The sequence below is a fragment of the Microtus oregoni genome, unplaced genomic scaffold, assembly GCF_018167655.1.
Source record: "Microtus oregoni isolate MIOR12 unplaced genomic scaffold, Mior012 000016F_ref0000370, whole genome shotgun sequence".
Lineage (NCBI taxonomy): Eukaryota > Metazoa > Chordata > Mammalia > Rodentia > Cricetidae > Microtus > Microtus oregoni.
The window spans coordinates 40,520,289-40,529,011 of record NW_024543075.1 but is presented as its reverse complement, the minus strand read 5'-3'; positions in this window follow the sequence as shown (position 1 = coordinate 40,529,011).

The following is an 8,723-nucleotide window of genomic DNA, read 5'->3' as shown; positions in this document are numbered from 1 at the left end:
CTTTTCACTGGGTATGTCTCCGTGTTTTTGAGTGTGGTCTCACTATGTAGCTCTGGCTGGCACGGAACTCACAGAGTTCTTCCTACCTCCTGGTTGCTGGGATTAAAGGTGTGCACTTATACTCCTAACCCTCAAGGTCACTGTTAATGGTAAAAAGTAGAGAGGAGCCAGATGGTGTCACAGGCCTTTGATTCCAGCACTCTGGAGGCAGAGGCAGTGCATCTTTGAGTTCGAGGTCAGCCTGGTCTACAGAGTGAGTTCCAGGACAGCCGGTGCTGCACAGAGAAACCGTGTCTCAAAAAACAAGAGAGAGAGAGAGAGAGGGAGAAAGAGAGAGAACAAGGGAGGGAGAACAAGGGAAGGAGAACAAGGGAGGGAGGGAAGGAAGGAAGGAAAAAGAAATTGTGGGTGTGTGAGGAGGAGCTGCTAGCTGTCATTTTCAGCTCTCTGTTACTCAACATGGAATGTAATACTAAGGGGAAATAACCAATAGAGCCCAGAGAGAACAAAGAGTGAGACACAGAACATCGCCAGCACTGCTGGGGACAGTGTTTTCCTACTTCCTGGCTGTGTTATTCGAGACAAGTTACTTAAGTCTCTGAACCTGTTCTGCCATCTGTAAGAAAAAGGCACGCCACACAGTGGGTGTCGTGTGTGACTTCTAGGGCGTTAAGGCAGGAGACATGGAGAGGATGACTATCATGTAGGGCTTATTTGTTAAAACACTGACATTTTAATCTGCGCGGTTCCTAAATTATCTGTCACATAGAAGGCAAAAATCACTGTGGGTGTTGCCGAGGCAGAGCGGGTGTTGTGGTGGCAGAGGAATCAGAAATATGAAAATATCTACCAAGTTGTGAACCCGTTACGGTAGACAGGCTTGATCCTGGCAACCTGAAACATGGCGACGTATGGAAGCAGACTCCGTGTGAAGCCGTGATTTCATGAGGAGCATTACTGCATCCTGCTCTTCAGCCCCAGAGCTCCTGCTGTTCAAGTCCAGGAGTAAAGACGGAGGACTGGGTCTCCCCTATTGGTGGAGTGCTCATCTACCACGTGTAAAGTCCTGGGTTTGATCCCCAGTGCTACACAAATCAGGCACAGTGGGCATGGTGGCACATGCCGGGAATTTCAGCATTTGGAAGTGGGAGGCAGGAGAGAGGAGTGGAAGCTGATGGTCATCTTCATCTACATTAGAGCTCAAAGACTGGCCTACGAGGGAGCCTGTCAGTGGAGGAAGGGAGGGAGGGCAAGAGGCCCAGGAACTGAGAGTATCTATGGCAGAACTATAGTGTTCGATTATACAGTATGGTTTACATGGACAGGAAGCCATGGTGGGGTAGATACCCAGGGACAAAAGAAAGGGAGAAGGGCTGGGCATTGGAAGGTGTTTGTGGTACTGACATTAGACCTAGGGTCTTTCTTATTCTGGAGGTACATCCCTAGCCCTGCTTTTACTTTTTATTACGAGACAGGGTATAAGATTTTCAGGCTGCCCTTGAAGTTGGGTTTGTAATCCTCCTGCCTCAGCTTCCTGTGTAGCTGGAATTACAGGCCTTTCCCAGCACGCCCAGCTAGACTAGAACCACGGATGAGGTCAGAAGACAATGGCGGAAAAGTACCTACCTCTAGGGCTCAGCTTCTTCAGAGACTAGACACGGTGAGAGATGTAAAACTCTCTGGCTTTACCAACTGGATCTCCCCTTGTTCAGCCCTCGGGGTTGAAACATTCTTTTCTTCATTATGCTCCCATTACACATCTCTGAGTCACTAAAAATGAGCTGTCTGCATGAAACTGTGTGGCTGGCGACAGCAATGTCTCAAGACACAGGGGAGCATCTCAAGCCATACACCCGTGTGAGGCAGCTCTGCATTGACAGCCTCCTTCAGCAGTGACTGGAGATCATCGGCAAATACTGGGGACATCGTCTGTCCATGTGAGTGCTGACAGGAACCAGCTGGGCTTGGCTTCTTTGGGTGACTGACCGAGGAGGCACAAGCTATCCAGTCATTGTGATGCCAGCGGTGACAAGACTCAGGGCTGACCCTCTCTTTCCGGATCCCTCTCCCAAAGTAAAGCAGATCTACACCGCAAGAAAAGTACCGCACTGAACCTTCTGCCTTGGGTTCTCTATCTACATTCCCACCACTAGAGCAATTCCAGTTTTCTTTAAGATAAGGTGACTACTCCCAAATCTAGAACAGAGTTTAGCTGGGTGTGGTGCGTGCCTTTAATTCCAGCACTTCAGAAGAAGAGAGCTAGCCTGGTCTACAGGCTGAGTACAAGTCAGTCAGGACTACATAATGAGACACTATTTCAAAAAAAAAAATTAGAACAGATATTATCACATATTTTCCATAAAGCTAAGAGCACAAGTGCTTCAGATGTTGAGACTCATCCCATCCGTGCTGTGATTTCTCATCTCTGACACGAGTGTCAAAGCTGATACAGGTGATGCATAATGAACAAGATGGCAGTGTGCAAAAAAAAACTATTTATTGACACTTAGATCCAAATTTCATATAATATTTTGTCTCTGTTCTCTCTCACCCCTGCCTGATAACTATGTGACATTTAATACCAATTAAATCATGCCATGTTCACTGTAGTCACACACACCTATGATCCCAGAAATCAGAAGGTTGGGGTAATGACATGCTTTGTTTGATCACACAAACAGTGACAGAACTAGGATTCAAACCCAGGTGGTCTGAATACAAAACTCCCCTTAAGAGTTCCAGGATCAGCTTTCCTGGAGGGGAGTCTCCATTCCTGCCCTGGAGTTGACTGCTTATAAATGCAGTCTCATTTCACTGGTACTCCCTAAAAGTTCCACAGGAGGGAGACCTTTCCCCACCCAAACCCAAAGATGCAGGTTTTCATTTGTGGTCTCCTGGGCAGTTGAAGAGTTGGTTGGCCACCTGTATAGAATTTACACAGGTCTCCTGACAAAGAGACCCAGGGACCATAAGCCGGTACTCAACCAAATTATCTCAAGGTAGGAATTAGCTCAGATGGGAAATTACTTGGCTATCATGCACAAAAAGTCAGGCTTGAATCCCAGCACTGCCCAAAACCAGGCCTAGTGGCACACACCAGCAATCCCAGCACTGGGGAACGTCAGGCGTGAAGATCATAAATTCAGGTTAATCCTTGATACATAGTTTGAAGTCAGCCTGAGCAACGAGACCCTATCTTTAGAAAATAATAATAAAACAAAAAAAGACAAATAACCCAAATTTAACTAGAAACTTTTCAGCCCCAACCACTCTCAGAAAGTTGCACCAATCTCTGTATTGATGTTTTTTCATGTATGTATATGTATGATTATGTATGTATAACATCACATGCATGCCTGGTATCTGGGAGGTCACAAGAGAATGTAGGATCCCATGGTAGAGTTATGGATGGTTGTGGGCAGCCATGTGGATTCTGGTTTTCTAGAAAAAACAATAGGTGCTCTCAACCACTGAGCCATCTCTCCAGACCCCAAAGCCTTAAATCTTTATGCAATGACCCTTCCCCGAGAGCTGCTCATTGTGCAGACAAGCCCACAGGAGGTTCCAAGGTCCTAACATGTTGGAGAGTAAGGCAGTTCTCACCACTCTCAACACCAGCCTTGTTCATGATGATGTAAGTTTTATACTGGAACCCTCTCCTGGGACTGAGGAGGGTGTGGTGGGTACCCACGTGCAGCCCAGATTTCCATCTGCACATGAGAGGTGCTTCTACTCTATGGGTCATGACCCTCAGCCTCTAAGGAGCCTCTGCCTAGAAGAGTCACCTCATCTGTGGCCACATCCCTTCCCGAGGCAGCACACATCCTCTGATGGACCCAGTTTCAAGAAGACTGAAGCTCCAGCGTCCTTCCCTTCGCTTGGAACAGCTCTAAAGGTCGTCCCTTACGATCTGCTGTAGGATCAGCTGAGGTCTCTGGAGAGACTCTCCTCACCCACTGCTCTTTCCTTCCTTCCCTTCTCAGGTGCAGATTCTAAATGCAACCCATAATAGCCCTCCTGCATGTTCAGTTCCAGCATGTGGTCCAGAGAAGCCTGATCTCCAGGTGTTGGTACTGGGAGTTATCTGAGAAAGCAGATGCTGGATTGACATAGGGGTGAAAGGGATGGGTGCTCACCACCCAGCTGGTGGCAAAGACAGTATCCATCCCCAGGGAAGGAGCACTCAGGAAAGGTCCTGACAAACAGGGTGACTTGGTAGTATAAGGGAATGTATTCTCTGGCTTAGTGCATTGTACTTCCTTGGTTGTTTTGTTGAGACAAGGTTATATTATGCAGTTCAGGCTGCCCTGGAGCTTACTGTGTAGCTCATGCTGGCCTTAAACCCACATCAACCCTCATGCACTGAGATTACAAACACGAACCAGAACATCTGACCTGTGAACCAGACCTTTTAGAAAAATGCAAGAAAAATGCTAATTATAAGGATAAGAGAAATAGCTAGCTATTGCTCAGCCCTGTCAATATTCTGAGGGGAAAAACACAACAAAATGAAAGCAATTGATTGACAGAAAAATCTGAAAATGATAGTCTAAGTGAGTTAGGTACGCTTCAATTGACAGAAAGAAGATGTGTATAAAGCCAGAGTCACCACAAAGTAACTGTGCCATGGACTCCACAGGACATGAGGTTTACTAAAGCTATCAGGAACTTAAGGCCAAGTAACTGTTCTGACTTCAGAGGACATGAAATTTACTAAAGCAATCAGGAATGTAAGGTGAAGGGGGAACCAGAAGGCCCTGAGAGATCATACAGGTTCTTCTATACAGGCCGAGGATGGCCTAAGGAAATACCACTATTCAGTTGGACTCGTGGACAGCAAGAGAGAAGTTACCTTCCAAAACAGAGAGGAGGCTTCAGCATGTAACCATCTGAACATCAGAAGGCTGCTAGCATAGCCCAGCTACATGAGAACCAATCACAAAAATAGATACATGATAGATAGATGATAGATAGATAGATAGATAGATAGATAGATAGATAATAGATAGATTGATTGATAGATGATAGATAGACAGACAGATAGATGATAGATTGATTGATAGATAGACAGACAGATGATAGATTGATAGATTGATTGATTGATGATAGATAGACAGACAGACAGATGATTGATAGATAGATAGATAGATAGATAGATAGATAGATAGATAGATGATAGATGAGAGAGAGAGAGAGAGAGAGAGAGAGAGGGAGGGAGGGAGGGAGAAGGAAGGGGGAAGGAGTGAAGAGCTTCTAGGGTTGAGAGTAAATAGCTTTTGTTATTTGTTTTTTGGTTTTTTTTAGGTATCGCAAACAGTTTTTAAGACAACAAAGGTGTGTGAGGTGTAGTGTCCCATGCATTTAATCCCAGCACCTGGGAGGCAGAGGCAGGTGGATTTCTGTGAGTTGGAGGCCAGCCTGGTCTACAAAGTGAGTTCCAGTAAAGCCAGATTTGCACAGCAAGACCCTGTCTAGTGGGGGATGGGGGAACAAAGATGTGTTAAAGTATGTATTTATCTTCACACCTGTGAGAGCAGTTTTTTTTTTTTTAAATATTTATTTATTTATTATGTATACAATGTTCTGTCTGTGTATATGTCTGCAGGCCAGAAGAGGGCACCAGACCTCATTACAGATGGTTGTGAGCCACCATGTGGTTGCTGGGAATTGAACTCAGGACCTTTGGAAGAGCAGGCAATGCTCTTAACCACTGAGCCATCTCTCCAGCCCCTGTGAGAGCAGTTTTGATGGCCTCTTTAGAACTATAACACTTCTTTGAAGTAAGTGTCTGCGGTTAAGTTTACTTCAGTCTCCCCTGTGAACAGATTGAACAGATGTACCACCTCCACCCTGCCCTCCAGGAAGTATACCTCAGTGAGGCGGTCCTCAATTCTGGGAAGAGTCTGCTTTAGTCCAGCCACCAGCTTCGCAAAGATCTTTGGGCTACGCTGAAACACGCGCCTTCGGTTTTAAATAGTCCTGGAGGTCTTAGTGTGCTGGTCTCAAGGTCTGAAGTTTGGGCGCTGAAGACATGGCTCAGCAGTTCAGAGCATTTGTTGCTTTTGTAGAGGACCCTGGTTTGATTCCAGGTGCCCACATGGAAACTAGCAACCACCAGCAACTCTATTTTAGGAAACCTGTCACTTTCTTCTGACCTCCCCAAGCACTGTGAGGCATTCTCATGGCGCATATACATACACAAAGTCAAAATATGCATATACATAAAATAAATAAACACATCTAGGTTTTTTATTTGAAGATTCAAACAGTCACAGATCAGAAATAACGTGGGGGTGGGAAGAATAACGCCTGCACTAAATGTATCCTTTTTCTTGTTAGCAATACAATGTAGCAACTATAGTTATTATTAGGAATAAGCAGTCTAGCTGGAATTTAAAGTATATAGATGTGTGTAGCTTATATACAAATGTAGCACTATTCCTGAGCATCCTTGAGCTTTGGTATACAAAAGTATCCTGGGAAACACAGCAGGAAAACTGTACCTAACTCAGAGCCCTCAGGAAAAGTCCAGCACATTATCTTGTGTGGTCATTACCATGATTGTCTGAGGTGAAGTCTGCAAGGCAAGGGGAGTCCCTTGAAACTCGTCCTCTAAGGAAACTGCTAGCGGGGTTTGTAGCCTGAGCTCTTAGCCAGTGCAGGAGTCAAACAGATTAAGCTGCTCTCTGCTGTTGTAAAGGGCCCTTGTCTTAGCCTTTCTCACCAGCAGAATGGAAATAGCAATAGTTTTGTTTTACTTTGCTTGGAGGCAGGGTCTCAAGCAGTTCAGACTGGTCTAAAACTTGACCACAGACAAGGGTGACCTTCAGCTTCTAGTTCTCCTGCCTCCACCTCTTAAGTGGTAAGATTATAGGACCTGGCTATCCTGAAACTCATTCTGTAGATCAGATTGGCCTGCCTCTGTGTTGTAATTGCTGGGATTAAAGGCATGTGCCACCAAAAAAAAAAAAAAAGAAGAAGAAGATTACAGGCAAGTGACACCACACCCAGCTCAAGAATAGTATTATAGCTATTTGTGGGATTGGAGTGAGAATTGAAAGTTAGTCATTGTAAAGTACACAGATCAGTGTTTAGCACATTTAAAGAATTCAATAAATTGAGCTTTTTAAAAAATTTTCTAAGGTTTTAGACATAGTTTCATGCAGTTCAGGATGGACTCAAGCTTCTCAAATTGACTTTGTAGCCAAGGGTGGCCTTTAATGCCTATTCCTGTTGTCTCCAACTCTTCCTCTATTAAAAAGGAAGAAATGGCATCCTTCTGTGAGCCCAAAGTCCGTTCTATTCAGATAATTCTGAATCAGATTCTCAGTTAGAGCTACACTAGGAAACTTTTGGCTGGCACCCACCAGTAAAGCCAGCCAGCACTGTGGAGGCAGAGCCAAGACACAGCGAGACCCTGTCTCAAAGTAAAAAAAAACAAATAAAATAAGATTTAAAACACTTAAGTAACTGCTTTCTGACTGGAGACCCCCAAGAGGTAAGCTAGAACCTATACCTGGCTCCATTATCAGGGCTAAGGACCTGTGGTCACAGGCCCTAGGAGAGAAGCCCCTACTATTTACTCTGCTAAATAGGCACAGCATTTAAATGACTCTGGTGTCTGATTTCTGTACCCGTAGATCACAGCACGTCTCAGCCCTCAACAGAGAAGCTTCTTAAGGCAGATGAGAGTTCATACAGACACCTATTCAGAGAACAAGAGACTTCCAAGTCATCTACCCTGACTAGGGTTTAAATCACATCTCTCCTCATAAGGCTAGGGACTGAAAGAGGAGATGAAAGATCGAAAGAGCCAGAGGCAGTGGATGACTACAAGCTGTTTTGGGGTGCAACAAGGAAGTTGTATGCAATGAAGTCACAGCGATTGTGACAACATGCACAGGATGTTCAAGCTAGACAAAATTCCAGCCTGGGTGTTGGAGCACCCAAGTCCCACTCCTAGCTAAGGGAGCTGATGGCATTGGATAGCTACGAGGAGAGAAGAGTCAATTCTCTTTAAGAATATGTCTTCGGGTAAGTCACCAGACTCCAGGGCAGGCCGCACACCTAATAGTGTTGCTCTTCTAGAGGACCTGGTCCAATTCCCAGCACCCACATCTGTAACACATCAAGACATCTGTAACTCCAGTACTGAGGGATTCTACGCCCCCCAGCAAGCATTGCATACATGGTGCACACACATACAAAATACCCATGCACATAAAATTAATAATAATAACAACAACAATAGGACAAATTTTTAAATTAAAATAAAGTAATATTAACAAAACCTCAAGTGACTCAAGGGTGTTGTAATGCTTCTAGAGCATATGGAAACCCAGGGGAGGGACATCTATGGCAGATCAGTCTGCTCAGTGAAAAGATCTCTACCCCAGCCCTTTTTCCTTGTCTCCCTTCCAAGTCGAATGGCTAGCCGAGCCTGGTATCTATTCTAGGAATCTGAAGGTAAAAAACGGGGACCGAGAAGGCTTCTAGGAGTCTCCTAAAGGCTTCCACCAGTTCCAGTCCGAAAGCCCCGGGCAGTACCTGGCCAGCGCGCCCCGCACAGCAGTGGCTCATGGTGGCGGCACTGGTCACCGCAAAGTGCACCGGTCCACCTCCAGCGACTCCGGGCGGCCCGCAGAGATGGGGCGTGGCAGGGGCGGGATCGGGCAGGCCGACGAGCCCCCTTTTGCTCCGCCCCCCAAGCTTTGACAACACTC